The sequence below is a fragment of the Calidris pugnax genome, unplaced genomic scaffold, assembly GCF_001431845.1.
Source record: "Calidris pugnax isolate Ruff unplaced genomic scaffold, ASM143184v1 scaffold41, whole genome shotgun sequence".
In the NCBI taxonomy this organism is placed as follows: Eukaryota; Metazoa; Chordata; class Aves; order Charadriiformes; family Scolopacidae; genus Calidris; species Calidris pugnax.
This window is the reverse complement of record NW_015094509.1, coordinates 22,095,057-22,110,827: the sequence shown is the minus strand read 5'-3', so window position 1 is coordinate 22,110,827 and position 15,771 is coordinate 22,095,057. Positions and strand designations below refer to the sequence as shown.

Sequence of the window (15,771 nt, the reverse complement as noted above, 5' to 3'; positions counted from 1 at the left end):
CTATAACAAGTCTATAGCTCTCTGCCATATAGCATTTCATACCTTATTGGTAAAAAAAAGCCCAAAGCCCTAAAAGCCAAACAAAAAAAGTATTCCAAAATAGAAAAAAAAGCACAAAACTGTTTTGTTTTTGCCTGAAGTGTTTGGCCTACAATAGGGTAAAAATGCTGTGGGATAAAACGGCAAATAAGCTGATGAAGTCACTGAATCTCTCTTGAGATACAGCCACCGCCATTGAGGATGGGACAGCCAGTCTCTTGCTGTTGGGCCTTAGGACATATATTTACTCATTGAGGTAGGAACAGGGATGGGAACAAGACCATAATGCTCCCAATAACACTGTTGTGCTGCATGATGTGTGGCCATGTCTGGCCTGCGGTTATGGAGCAAGATGGACCTACTCTAAGATGTCTTCTCATTAAGTAGTTACTTCTGCCAAGGAGGGGAGACTGGGTTATATGGAGCACCCATTTCACCTTTGTGCCAGTTTCTATGGTTTTGGTTAACAAAAGGAGCGTAAGTTAACTGGGGGACCATGGAGTTGAAAATAATGCAAAGATTCTGCTCTCCATTTGCAAGGATGCTAAACTCTGAGTCAATCTGTTGACATCAGTGGAGATAATCTAGATTTACACCAGCGCGAAATGTTGTCATTTAGATGGATTAGCTGAATTGATTTCTTAAGGGTGACTAAAATGCTCTCACAGGGCATATTAGAGCCTCTGATGAAAGGATTTATTGTATGGTTCCTGGGAATGCGGATGAGACATCCTGATACTCTGTAGTTACATTGATCAGATCCTTGCTATTGCTGAAGGCAAACTAGGAGTTATTCCTTGAAGCACCACCAAACAATTTCCTGTTTTGTTGCAATTATACCCAACTGAATCCTACTTTGCCACATCGCTTGAATAGAGTGCTCTAAATATCTTCTAACATATCAATTACTTGCTGTAGTTTGTGAACTCTTTTATGCAAGCTGTGAGATGTGCCAAGGGGACCTGATCCTGCAGTACCAAAGCTGGCAATTTCTGGTAAGTCCTTCGCTCTATGCAAACCTCCCTTTGCCATCCCTGGAAGGCAGACAATGCATGTGCAGTTTGAAGTTACGGTTAAAATTACATGGAAAGAAAATGACAGGAGCAGCTGTCATATTTTTAACAAAATTTGGTCACTGCGGATATGAAACCTGAGAACTTGCATAAGAGACCCTCTCCACTGAGCGTTGGTTTAGTCCACAGAGCAGCTGCACAAAGCGGGGCACTTCACCACTTTTCTGGAGCTCCTTGCCTGGGGAATTGTGGCTGCAGGTTCCCGAGGGCCCCCTGGTGTTTTGCGCAATCTATCTTTAGAGAACTGCAAGTTCATTTCTGAGAAGGGCACGGGCTTTGAGCAGGGACTACCTCTAAACTGACAAACCACTTCCTGCAATCGTTAACTGAATTAAGAGCTTGCTGTCCCCTTCTCTCCCCTGAAAAGACCCCCCCCCTTCCCACCCCTTCACCGCCACCACCCCCCGCCTTGGCTTGGCATCAAGAAATATTGGTAAAGACAAAAGGGCATGAAGAACTGCAATGATACTAACTTGTAGGCCTCTTCCCTGCCTGTCTTCTACAAAGAGTTCTGGTATCAGTCCCATTGGCTTTCTGCAGGAGCTAAAGCCATGACATTTCCAGTGTGTTTTCCAGTCCTGGGAAAGAAGGCACCTCATATATCTATTCAATTGATTCTTCCTTTGTATTTCTACCAGCACACCCCTCCTCTGAAACCTGCAACTGATGTTGTAAGTTTTGGCCAAATTCTGGGAAGTAATAGAGCACCTGCAACTCCTGGGACATTATTCCCTGCTAAAAATATCCTGGATCTGGTTTGTATCATCTTCCATTATAGGATATGGCAAAACTCTGCAATCATCAGTGTTGACTTCAATGATATATGCTTGTGGCCATTGGGAAAGAGCCGCAAAGCTACTCTAAATTCTTCCTGTCTGATTTTATCCTTGGTGATGCTGGTAGTGTCTTTTTTTTTTTCCCTTTTTTTTTTCCCCTACAGATTTGTGGTGTTCTAACATCTACTCTATTCAGCTTTTGCACACATGTGTCTTCAAAACCTCTTTCTACTGTTACAAGTAGAAAGTTACAAATGTGTGTTTAATCCATGTTACTCTCTCCCTAGGTTCCTGGTCCTCCCTCCCTGAAGCAGGGATGCAGGCTAGTATTTTTCAAACTGGTGACAGAATTTGAAATGTTGGCTAAATAACATTTTTCTAGAACTTTTCAATTATGGGCAAGGCAATTTAGTCGAATAATGTTTTTCTTGCATTTTTAAGATTCCAGCATCGTTGCAGAAGTTGATGGTAGCTTAAGATTATAAACACACCTTAACACATGCTTTTCTGATTCATTTTTATTAAATAAGCTCCATTAAAATCTGACAGTTGCTTCATGAAAGATATTCTTCCAGCAGACATATCTATCTCAAAAAAGAATATAAAGGCTTTGGCTGTTTTCTCATACAAATATAAAGACAAGTTTGTTGTGCAAACAAATATTTTTTCTCACAGAGACTGTTTTGCTTCTTTGCCACAGACATGATGCCAACAAGAATTAAGGAGGAGCTAAATGGGGAACATATAGTATGCAAAGAGTGGGAAATGCATGGAGGAATGCACAGTGTGAGTAGAAGAATCCAAAAATCAAGAATATGTGCAAATCTAGAAGAGGACATTTGAATTTCCCATAAAATTTTGAAGGCTACTTTAGGTGCTTGCTTTTTATACTGAGGACATTAACAGAGCTGAAGGGCTATGTGTAGAAGACCTTCCAAAGGTTACTAACTGTTATCCCAAAAAGCAGTCAGAAAAGGAACTGGGAGCCTCTAGTACCACTGTCTGTGCAGGATGAGCAAGAACAAATGACCAGGGACAGTTTGTCATCCCTCTCCAGCTGTAACAGGGACCATCGATGGTGCATTTTAACACTTGAAGAAGATGGACTGAAGAAGAGGATGATCACTGATATCTTCAGGTGTTTTGATTCAGTAGTTCATGCAAGGCACCTGAAGGCAAGATAAGCCTTTGAATTAGCTCAAAACACAGAACCAGTGAAGAGTTTTTCAGCAGAACAGTTTTTTCATTGGGAAGTGACATTTCTTTAAAATGAAAACTTTCCCTGGGACCACACCATTTGGAACAAAACTCATCATTGTCATTGCTGACAAAGCTGCAAACTCCAGAGGTTTATAAAAACTGAAATTGCATAGGAAATACATACAGGCACGTAGCTTGAATACAGTCTACAATATATACACCCCAGGAGGCTGGAGTGTATAGATGCAGGCATTTGCTCCCACCAAAAGCATTTGGAGTGTTTCCATCTTTCTTAATGGAAGCAAGATCAGTCCCTGAGTATGGAAAGATAGTGTGAGCCCAAGGGAGTTGCTCGTTTATTTGACCATTGCTGAATGTCTGTTGGATAATCACTTTAGCTGCTACATTCCTTGTTCAGTAGGAAGCTGTCAATGCCAAGGGTGTAATTTCTCACACCCACATAAATTGGGGTTCAATCCATAAATGCACTGGAGCCTTCACTAGCCTCTCCATAAACCTGGGAGTCAGAGTCGAATCCATTTGCATTGCTGTAAGCAGGATGTAGAAAGCTTTTTGAGATAAGTAGATAAAATATGCTATGAACACATGCAGAATTGTGTCATTTCATGGTTCGGGCAGCCCTGACTCTGTCTGGCTTTTGAGCTGTTTCATCAGTTGGTGCCTTTCTCCCATGTAAACTCACACAGGACCAAGAGGCTGCGGTGCACAGCCAGTCATGCACCCTGGGGTATTTGATCCTGCTGTCCTCATGTCTCAGGAGAGCATCCTGCCCAGCACACCCCGAAAGCACTTACAGCAAAACTGGGCACAAGTTGCATTTTGAATTCATCACTAGGAGTGGAAGGTTGACAGGTTCCTGAGGAGGGCAGGCAGTGTGAGTGCAGCCCACTGGCTTTGGCTCTCAGCAAGGGAGCCCTGGGCTGGGTGGCGAGGAGCCCCTGGTCCATCAGCAGAGGCTGGGTTTAATGCAGGGGCTGCCTGGTATTGCAAACAGAAGGGAGCATTGACAGAGAGACTGAGAGAAATCAGACCAAGAACATGTTTCTGAAAGGACTTTCTGAACCCTGCATCTCCAAATTACACATTTGTCATGCTTTTTGCATTCTATCTTGCAAATACTCCATTTGATAATGGTTGTTTTCTAATGGTGTCATTTTCACCTAAGCACTCAGTGATGTAATGGAAAGAGGAGTGTATTAAACTCCTCTTACCATCTCTGACCTAGGATTACAAACCTCTTTCTCAAGAGGCAGGCTGAGATTAGACTAAACACAGGTATGCTGCTTCCCAGGTCTGTGTACTAACATATTTCTCACCCACTCGCTACCATAGCCTGCCAGATTGAACTTGGTGTTGTGTAAAGGTTTTTGACTCCAATTTCTCAAAAAAAAAATATGCATGCAGCAGAATCACAGAATCATAGAATCATTTAGGTTGGAAAGCACCTTTAAGACCATTGAGTCCAACTGTTAACTTATGTCGTGGTTTGGCCCCAGCCAGCAACTAGGAAGGCGCAGTCACTTGCTCACTCCCCCAGCTGGGATGGGAGAGTGAATCAGAAGATTAAAAGTGAGAAAAAAGCACATGGGTTGAGATGAAGGCAGTTTAATAGGTAGAGCAAAAGCTGTGCACACAAGCAAAGTAAAACAAGGAATTCATTCACCACTTCCCATTGTCAGGCAGGTGTTCAACCCTCTCCAGGAAAGCAGGGCTCCATCACACATAACTGTCACTTGGCAAGACAAGTGCCATCACTCCAAATGTCCCCCTGCTTCCTTCTTTTTCCCCAGTTTTATATACTGAGCACGATGTTGTATGGCACGGAATACCCGTTTGGAGTCAACTGTCCCAGCCTTGTCCCTTCCCAACTTCTTTCACACTCCCAGCTTGCTTGCTGGCAGGGCAGTGTGAGGAGCAGAAAACCATCCACACTCCACCAGTAAACCGTGTCCCTAAGTGGTCAGGTGTTTTGATTCAGTAGTTCATGCAAGGCACCTGAAGGCAAGATAAGCCTTTGAATTAGCTCAAAACACAGAACCAGTGAAGAGTTTTTCAGCAGAACAGTTTTTTCATTGGGAAGTGACATTTCTTTAAAATGAAAACTTTCCCTGGGACCACACCATTTGGAACAAAACTCATCATTGTCATTGCTGACAAAGCTGCAAACTCCAGAGGTTTATAAAAACTGAAATTGCATAGGAAATACATACAGGCACGTAGCTTGAATACAGTCTACAATATATACACCCCAGGAGGCTGGAGTGTATAGATGCAGGCATTTGCTCCCACCAAAAGCATTTGGAGTGTTTCCATCTTTCTTAATGGAAGCAAGATCAGTCCCTGAGTATGGAAAGATAGTGTGAGCCCAAGGGAGTTGCTCGTTTATTTGACCATTGCTGAATGTCTGTTGGATAATCACTTTAGCTGCTACATTCCTTGTTCAGTAGGAAGCTGTCAATGCCAAGGGTGTAATTTCTCACACCCACATAAATTGGGGTTCAATCCATAAATGCACTGGAGCCTTCACTAGCCTCTCCATAAACCTGGGAGTCAGAGTCGAATCCATTTGCATTGCTGTAAGCAGGATGTAGAAAGCTTTTTGAGATAAGTAGATAAAATATGCTATGAACACATGCAGAATTGTGTCATTTCATGGTTCGGGCAGCCCTGACTCTGTCTGGCTTTTGAGCTGTTTCATCAGTTGGTGCCTTTCTCCCATGTAAACTCACACAGGACCAAGAGGCTGCGGTGCACAGCCAGTCATGCACCCTGGGGTATTTGATCCTGCTGTCCTCATGTCTCAGGAGAGCATCCTGCCCAGCACACCCCGAAAGCACTTACAGCAAAACTGGGCACAAGTTGCATTTTGAATTCATCACTAGGAGTGGAAGGTTGACAGGTTCCTGAGGAGGGCAGGCAGTGTGAGTGCAGCCCACTGGCTTTGGCTCTCAGCAAGGGAGCCCTGGGCTGGGTGGCGAGGAGCCCCTGGTCCATCAGCAGAGGCTGGGTTTAATGCAGGGGCTGCCTGGTATTGCAAACAGAAGGGAGCATTGACAGAGAGACTGAGAGAAATCAGACCAAGAACATGTTTCTGAAAGGACTTTCTGAACCCTGCATCTCCAAATTACACATTTGTCATGCTTTTTGCATTCTATCTTGCAAATACTCCATTTGATAATGGTTGTTTTCTAATGGTGTCATTTTCACCTAAGCACTCAGTGATGTAATGGAAAGAGGAGTGTATTAAACTCCTCTTACCATCTCTGACCTAGGATTACAAACCTCTTTCTCAAGAGGCAGGCTGAGATTAGACTAAACACAGGTATGCTGCTTCCCAGGTCTGTGTACTAACATATTTCTCACCCACTCGCTACCATAGCCTGCCAGATTGAACTTGGTGTTGTGTAAAGGTTTTTGACTCCAATTTCTCAAAAAAAAAATATGCATGCAGCAGAATCACAGAATCATAGAATCATTTAGGTTGGAAAGCACCTTTAAGACCATTGAGTCCAACTGTTAACTTATGTCGTGGTTTGGCCCCAGCCAGCAACTAGGAAGGCGCAGTCACTTGCTCACTCCCCCAGCTGGGATGGGAGAGTGAATCAGAAGATTAAAAGTGAGAAAAAAGCACATGGGTTGAGATGAAGGCAGTTTAATAGGTAGAGCAAAAGCTGTGCACACAAGCAAAGTAAAACAAGGAATTCATTCACCACTTCCCATTGTCAGGCAGGTGTTCAACCCTCTCCAGGAAAGCAGGGCTCCATCACACATAACTGTCACTTGGCAAGACAAGTGCCATCACTCCAAATGTCCCCCTGCTTCCTTCTTTTTCCCCAGTTTTATATACTGAGCACGATGTTGTATGGCACGGAATACCCGTTTGGAGTCAACTGTCCCAGCCTTGTCCCTTCCCAACTTCTTTCACACTCCCAGCTTGCTTGCTGGCAGGGCAGTGTGAGGAGCAGAAAACCATCCACACTCCACCAGTAAACCGGGTCCCTAAGTTGCACGTCTACATTGCTTTTAAATACCTCCAGGGATGAGGACTCCACCACTTCCCTGGGCAGCCTGTTCCAGAAGACCTACTAAGATGTTGGGACTGAAAGGAAAAGCTCAGCCACTCACGATGGGCTTCTTTGGACCACTATAGTGAGCAGCAGTGAATTTTGGGGAAGGTGCGTAGATCTCATTTACCCTTCTCAAGAAGATAGACATAATTTACAGCCATCTTGACCAGACCTTGTTCCCACTGCAGCAGAGGTTGTCATTTTACTAAAGTTATACCCCATCTTGCTTGTGCAATCAGCTAGTCTTGGTACTCTGCTTTTTTTTTTGCTGCATCCCCATCCTCTTTCTCTTCTCCTCTTCGTCCTCATTTCTTTCCTCTTAAGAAAGTTCAGCTTCTCAGTGTAAAGCAACACAAAGCAGAGCCCGAAGGGATTTTGTGGGAGGTGTCTAGCCCATCCCCCTTGCCCACAGAAATTCAGCTATACCTAAAATTATATATGAGGTAGAGGAGGAAGGGGCAGACAGGCTGTCAGGCTGCAAGCTACTTTTGGCTTGGCTCTGATTAGCATCAAGCACAGGTGCCAAGCACCTCTTCCCTGTCAGATTTTCCATTCAGTGTGTGTCCTTAATACAGGCAGAAACTATTTTTGGTTACAACACAATCAGCTATCTTTATCAAGGGGTTTTCTACAGTGCCCATCTGTATAGCAGCCAAGCACTTCCCAGACAGATTTGGTCTTCATGGCGTGAATGAGAAAGCATTTCTCTGACAAATTATTTTAAAATAGTATGGGTAGATTTATTAACACCTTATAAAAACCTAGGCAGCTGGAGCTGAGTATAAAGTCAGGCAACAAAATGATGGGGTAAAAGCTGGTTAATGTTTTACAAGGAGTTTTCTAGACATAAAAGACCACTTTCAAAACTGATTTTTTAGAGAAATGATGCCTTTGAAAATTTTTGTTTACAATTCACTTATACATCCCAGATACACAAGCCACATAATAGACATCTTAAACTTGAGAATCTCACTTCAGTTTACTTGATTCCAGTCAGTAATTGTGGATACTCGATTTCTGTAAGTAACATCTAAGTTAAGTTTACATTGTCTCCTGAAAGGTTTGCGCCATTTAAATCAATTTAGAAATCTGTTAAGTAAATCTGACGCAAATTTAGTTATAGCAAATGTCTTAGCTAATAAATTTCTTGGGACTGGCTTATATCTTTTCTGCATGCATGGATGAAACTCAAGTGCTCTCTAGGCCTTAGTGAATAAATAATAAATGATGCAAAATAGCTTTTTGATACATAATAATATCATAACTTTAAAATGTGTTTTCCCAGGACTAGAAATGAGTGTGGTGTGTCCCTCTGGGAAGTTATTAAATACAAAGAAAAGAGAGCTATTTCTAGTGTTGGAAGCTGGTCAATGCATCTCTCACCACACCCTGGTTCCTGGCAATCGTTTACACTCATCTCTTACTCCCTTTCAAAGCAGCTGTAAATTATTGCCAGCTCAGTATGTTACACCCACCTTATCACAGGTGAAAATGAATTGCAAAGCAATGAAGATTCAGATCTGTGGTATATACATGCACAGAAAGGCCACAGCTTTAGCTTATCAGATGCCTTTATTTATCTTCACTCCATTGTAACCTCGTGTTTAATACTCCTAACCCTCTCTCAGCTAATGTGTAATCCTATGTATCAGAATTCTGTTTCTCCCTTGTTGTGTGTTCGTAAAGCTTTCTTGATCAGATTAATCTCCATTCAGACTTGAAGTGTTTTTCTGCTCACTAAACTGGTATTTAGTGATCCCTTGTGACTGTGTGGCTTGTCCTTGGTGCTCTTGGGACTTTTGGCAATCCAAAGCCTGGCCAGAGCTGAAATTGCTTACCTGATGCAGTCAAGGGGAGTATAGTCAGTGTTACAGGTGAATAAAGTTTCTTAATCTTGTTTCAATCATTTGTAAGTAATTTTAAAACATCCCGTAAAATTACTTCTTTATAAGACTAGATAACCACTTAAAAATGCCCAGTTTTTCCTCTCTGTAAAAGTTGAAATGGAGGACTTAACCTTTGATTTTCATTCCTGGCAGGAGCCGGAGAAGCTGAGCATGTTATAACTGTTCCTCTTTCCCCTTCCATTTATGGGGAAATGTCCTTCTTTTCAACAAAGCTGATGTCCCTGTTCCTCCCAGCCCCCAGTGCCCCTGCAGCTGTTAATGTGTAAAACTCAGAAGCCAGAAGCAGTTTCTTTGCAGCACACAGAGGTCTTGCCTTCTCCTCTTCTGTTAGCCACATCTCACCCCTGGGGACACTCCTAGGACAAAGAAGCAGGTACTGGCCATCAGCTTTGACAAATGAGACCTGTGACCTCAGTAGTTCAGAAACCTTCCTTGCAATATCCATTAAAATCCTTTTGCAGTCCCTTTTGCAAATATTGAAACAGTCCCTTTTGCAAATATTGAAACAAGCCTACCGGCCATAGACTTGTTTAATTGAAAATTAAAATTTAAGTACTTCCCAATTAGGAGATAAAGAAGATAAAGTTGTCTAGTCAGTCCCAACTTGATCTCTTCTTGTGAACAAGTCATCTTTAATGGTGATTGCAGACCCCTGTGCCTCCTGAGGCTCCCATGGGTGGTGATCGTTTAGCACTGGGCAGTTCAGCATGGTCAGTATGAGGCTCATCTTAAACCATCCTCCAAGTCCAGCATCTCTCATTTTCCAACAGCTTTTCTATAACGGTAGCAGTCTAATGCTATGCCAATCCTAAAGAAAATATTTCTCACTAGTGCCAAAAGATGGAGTTCAGCTATTATTCTCATTTTTGATGGCAGAGCAAGATTCAATAGTCACTAATTACAGGCCATGGTTGTTCAGAGCCCTTGGTGTATTGTGTGTGCTCAGGGTACGGGGTCCCTGCACCTCCAGTTACAGCTGAGGCAGCACCAGCTGCAAACCAGTTTGTCCTGTGCACTGAATGGACATGGGAAAAGATGGCAGTGTATGGCACCCTGTGTTTAAAAGTGGATCTATAAAATGCGCAAAAAGAGGCTGGGTATGTGACCTGCATTTCAGCACCTATTTACTAACTTTGTAACCTAAATATTCCTTCCTGTCTTTTAAGTGGGTACATGGTACATTTTTAGGTTATATTTTCAATACATTCAAAAATTCAGAAACACAACATGTTCACGTAGGAATCTGAACTTGGTATCAGCTGGACCAAACACTTTAAATTCACTATGTAAACCCCTGCCAAGTGTGTTAACAGGGTAATCCACAGCAGCAGCGGGTCCTCATCTTCCCTACTGCCTCGAAGGAAATGGAACATGTGGCCTTTAAGTTTCCCAGATGTTTGTGCATAACAGGGGAATGAGGAGATTTGAAGAAGGAGAGCCTTGGACCAATAAGGGGAAGTGGTTTTAGGACAGAACTAAAGAGAATTTGGGGCTGGAGTGTAGAACTATGGTGATTCTTTAATGCAACAAGAGATCAGCACAACAACATTTTAGGAAAGAACTTGGAAGGAAGGACAGGAGATCTTTGTGTGCTGTTCAAGCCACTGGCATCAGCGCTGACTCCCCTCGACAGCTGCTTTCAACTCAAACATGCTGGGAGGGAGTATGTAATATTTTATCTCAAGCTTCCTAAAGAGCAAATTACTCTAACAACTCATCCCCACCCAGAGGCAAAACAGAGATTTCTAATGAGGCATCACCAGGTCTCAACCAGTCTCTGAGCTGACCACCTCTGTCCTGTGGAAACATGAAGCATCTCATGACTTTTAGATCTGCTTTGCTCAGCCTTGTGCCTTCCCTCGCTTTATCCCTCGCTTTTGTTGATTCTGGTTTTTTATGTCAAAGGTTCAGACTCTTTTTTTTCCCTCTTCCTTTTGTTACAGAAGCTGTAGGTCTGTCTTCCATTAGTAATTACCTCGTGGGAGGGAGGCTACTTCACAAGAGACTATTGTCCTCTGATGTAATATACTGGTCCGGTGTCCTGCAGCCCCATTAAATTCATGTTATCCATGATGACGGTAAATTTTCTGGTTCACTTTTTTTTGTGAAAATGCCCCAGCATTTAGCTTTAGCACCTAAAATAACCTGCCAGTCTGACCTGAAGTGTTCTCTGGAGGTAGCAGCCCTGTTCAGAGAGTACTACTCTGAAATTTAGCAGCATCAAATAAAGCTCCAGATCTGACTCTTCATCTCTTTTAAGCACCCTTTTAACAGTATTTTTTTTTATAGCAGCCATCCTGGAGCTATTTTTAAATCAAACTTTTTTGCAAAACAGTCATGACCATTGTGGTCTGTGACCCATTGTTACTGCAGATGGTATGCTGTGGCTCACAAAGAAAGATTTTGCATGTGAGATTGCATGTTTAGTGGTTGTGTTCGCTAGTAATGCTGTTTATGGGTAAAAAGGATAATAATCTACGTAGATTTTTCCCCCAGTGTATACAAATGAATGGATATCAGTCTTGGATCATAGATTTAAAGTGTTTAGAGTTATCATTTTATTCTGCTTCTGTATGACTGTTTTGATCTTTTAAAAGGGCCTTTTCTTTATAACGTTACTCAAAACATATTAGTCTGATTTGTTTTATTTACGGTATTTCTCTACATTCTGGATATTTTGAGTTTTCTTTTGTAATTTCCATATTTTAATCTACTTCTCCATTCTCCTTATGTCTCTATTTTTTGCTTTCTTTTTTTCCTGTTTCCCTGCAGTTGTCTTCTGATCTGCACTCTCCCAGTGGCAGTCTGCTAGGTTTCAAGTGCACCTTCTCCCAAAGAAATTGTAAACCTCATCTTTGAAGGATTTTGTTTTATTTAGACATGTATGCCCTCATGACAGGAGTGTTTGTTTTCTTTTGTTTTTCACAGATATGCTTATGATTCACTAAGGAGATTGGCTGAATGTTGTTCCCATCCCTGGACCTTCTCCTTCTCCTTTCCACTGAGAGCAACCTCGGGCATCAGTGGATACAGAGCCTGTGGCCTTACTGAGGATGTGGCTGGACCCTGGGAGTTTGCAGTGTGTGCTGAGACTTGATTAGGCCTCAGGAATGAATCTAAAAGCCTCCCTGGAGAGCAGAAGGCACTGGACAGTGGTTGCTGCCATGCAGTAAGTAATCATTCTGGCTGGAAGCAAGGCCCCCCTGGAAGAGCAGGGGCCATGGCTGGGAGATGACACTGTGTAAATATTGCTCCTTCCATCCTGGCTTACCAAGCTGGGTTTTCCTCATTTAAAAAGTGAAGTTTTTACTGAAAGAAAAGATATCTTTTTGCGTAGTACACTTCCTGGGAAGGGTCTGAGTTGTTCCACCTCTCCAGTCAGGTGACTGTCCCATTATACCTACATGACACTTCTTCAGGAGTGATTTGTCCCCTGTAGGAGCTGAGCACTGATGATATTGCTTCCGTCTTCACATCCTGTATTGTAAATCAGGTGTCACACTGATCTGTGCACCCAATCTAAAATTAATATCGAATCTGCCAGCGTAAAAATCTGCTCTATTTAGGTATTGTTTGATTTTTTTCTCATAATTAATTATGCTTGCTTCTGTAGAGGTAATGCATATTGGTAAATTCTGTCTCTCTAGCAGGCTTTTGCAAAATTATTTTATTTGTTAAAAAATTAAGCAGCTCTTTACAAAGGCTAGACATAATTTGGTTTGTGTTTTCTTCCACTTTTTGTGTAGTTTTTTATGCTCCTTCTTTCAAATTTTGTGGTCAGTTGTCCTGTACCTTTCTGAGCTTTTGATTTTCTTCCAGTTGCTCCTTTGACTAACTCAGTCCTCTGTATGAGACTTGGTTTCCTTCAGAGCTTTCAATCTGCAAATGATGTTCTCCACTTATGGTCTAATTGCCTTTTCCAAACAGAAGTCAGAATCTTTTCTGCAATCTTGTTCTTGGTTTCGGCTCTTCGTTGTAACTTTTGCCTTAGATTAAAGATTCCATAAACCCTCCAAACAATGCAGTTGATTCAACAGTCGCATCTCTGTCCTCAAAACCTCCAAAGCATCTTTTTGATTTCTCACATGATATCCTGTTAGACATCATAAGACCTCTCTCAAAACCTTCATTCTATCTAGAATGAAGTTTTTTTTCAATGTCTCAGTCATAATCTCATTACTAGTTTGATCTTCACTTACATGCATATTATCAAACAAAGTTTGTGGTTCTCTGATGAAAAGGTGCTTTTAGTCACCTTTTTCAGTATCTTTCTTTGCCTTCATGAAGGGATCATCTTCTAGCTTGACCCAGTTGTTTGCTGTGGATTGATGGGTTCAGAGCTGTTTTGACCTTCTCAGTTCCATGCTCTTTGCTCTTTTTTTTTTCCCTTCTGTTTCTAGGTACACTCATTTGTAATTACCTCCACTCCTGGTGCCATATAGTATTGCAAGTTCACCATGCTGCCAGTTTGGCCCCAAAATTCTCTAAGTAAAATTACAAAAATCTGCTAGTATCAAAAGAAGGGTTTTCTTGCAATTTTTTTTTGTTTGTGTGTTTTTTAAGTCAATATTTGTAAAGTGCTGGTTGGCTTTTCCAGATTTTCACTGGTTTGTGTCTGCATATAAAAAAATAAACCTAAAAGGTTATGAGCACGTGAAATAGCTTTTAGAGTGGGGAACATAAAGCAACTAATACGTGGTTCCAGCCCACCATAAAGGGCACCTCTCCCACAGAAAAAAGGTCCTGGGGCAAGGTGTGCTGTTCTTGTTGAAGTGTCAGTAACGAGAATATTGACCTCCAGGGCTTCGTTATCTTCCCACCTTTTTACCTGTGAACTTTTGATCCTACATCCCTGCCTTTGGCTGTCAATATGCTCTGATTTTCTGTATCTGTACTGGAAGCCTGTAATCAAAGCTGTGCTGGGCTTTATGCGCCTAGTAGTTGAGTATAGGAACAGGCTTCAGAGTGCTTGGTGTTACACCCTTGTCATGGCATCCCTTTGGGACTGAGCTTATTCCTCCACCTCATGCTGAGCTGAATTGGGGAAATAAAGGGATGCTGACCTAATCCCACCCCTATCTGATCTGGCTGCATTTCCTGGATACTGAAGGGCAAAATCATTTGAAGGCCATTATAAGTTTATTGTTCACTTGCAGCATTTTAGTATTTGAAGAGCTATTTTGCTTCTTTATTTTGCTCTGCACAGGCAGAAGGGGCAGAGAAGGAAATGCTCTCAAGCAAATAGCTGCATAGCAGGGTTAAGGGAGGACACATCCCCAGTGTGAAAGGTTGTGAGAGTTCAGACTCATTTTGAGATCTAATGCATGCATAATGCATTTCTAATACCGTAAATAGGTAGCAGGTCATGAGAAAAACTCACATGTTTAGAGCTGGCTGGAAACCAAAGCTGTTGATCATATACAAGTAGAGTGAGCAAGGGTCACCATTTGCATGCATTAGGATAAATCCAGAGCTGGTTCATTGTGGATCACTGGGTGTTTCTAAATTTGTACTAATAGGATGAAGAAGGCCGTGATTCAATGGCATTTCACTCACTGAAGCTAATGAGCTCTTCCTGTCCCCACACTGACCACAGGATATCAGTAGATGAGGAGATGAATCTAAGCCTAAGAAAGGTATGAAATGGAAATGAATTAGTCAAGTGTAAATAAAGCCAGGACAGGAGCTCATATTCAGAGATTAGGTGACCTTAATTCACATTTGTATGACTAACTCTGAGTGCTCCACTGGCTGTCCTTTGGGTAAGGGTGTCCAGGTTCAGCTGTTTCATAAGGAATAACATGTTGAGGATATGCAGGGTAACTCCAAATTTCCTTTTAAATAGCTGGAGTTGTACATTAATTACATCTATCCATAAACATGCTGTCTTCATCCTTCAATAAGAACAAAGAACAGCTGCACTGTTGTTGTTAATTGTAATGTGAGTACGCACACATCTCTAGAGACTAACCCCTCCCAAGCTTATGTGCACATCTCAGATCTGACTTTCTGAGACATTTTGCTCTGTTTTTCATGTCCAAACTTTTCCAATTTGCTTTATGTATATATCTCTTTACAGGACCAGCAGCAGCATAAGACTTTCCTGACACAGCTGACTGGCTAGCCATGCCTGCTCTGGTCAGTGTTGAGATTTTGTAATTCAGTATAGCAAGAGGCAGTGTAAAGAAAAGTAATTTCTAGATGAAAATAGCACTTTTATTTCCCACTAGACTCTGGCTACATGAAGTGAGCCCTGAGATTGTGCAACTCACCTCCTTGTCCTCAGCACTTTGCTCCATGCTGTGACACTGGCTCAATGAAACATGCTCTTTCCTTGGGCAGATACCTTCTGAAATTTATGTTAAATTAAATGTCCTCTGTTTCTTACCTTTTACCTGCTGGTCTTAACCTTATTATCTGCTTGCTGTGACAAACCTCTCTAGCAGATGTTTCTCTGTAACTGTAACTTTGACATAAGTGCTATGATTTACATCATTACATATATGTGATTTGTGGGAACACTCAAGTTTAGGTGAAACAGGTTAAAAGTAAGCAAGTACATATGCAAGTAAATGAAGTCCTTTGAATCTGCATTGTAAACCTACATAGGGGTGAAGCCCATGTGAGAAGTGGAGGAGACTGAAGAACTTTGTTGTTTCCAGTTTGTCCATCTGCTTTGAAGACTGTT

The 15,771-nt window shown here is 42.0% G+C and overlaps 1 long non-coding RNA gene across 1 annotated transcript; it reads left to right on the top strand.

The window, feature by feature from the left end:
- The first annotated feature begins 11,024 nt into the window (after nt 1-11,024).
- LOC106902117 lies at nt 11,025-15,203 on the top strand. The gene is made up of 4 exons (XR_001414431.1): nt 11,025-11,161; nt 12,012-12,252; nt 14,603-14,719; nt 15,163-15,203. It is a non-coding gene; the product is annotated as an uncharacterized LOC106902117 (long non-coding RNA).
- Nucleotides 15,204-15,771: the final 568 nt, after the last annotated feature.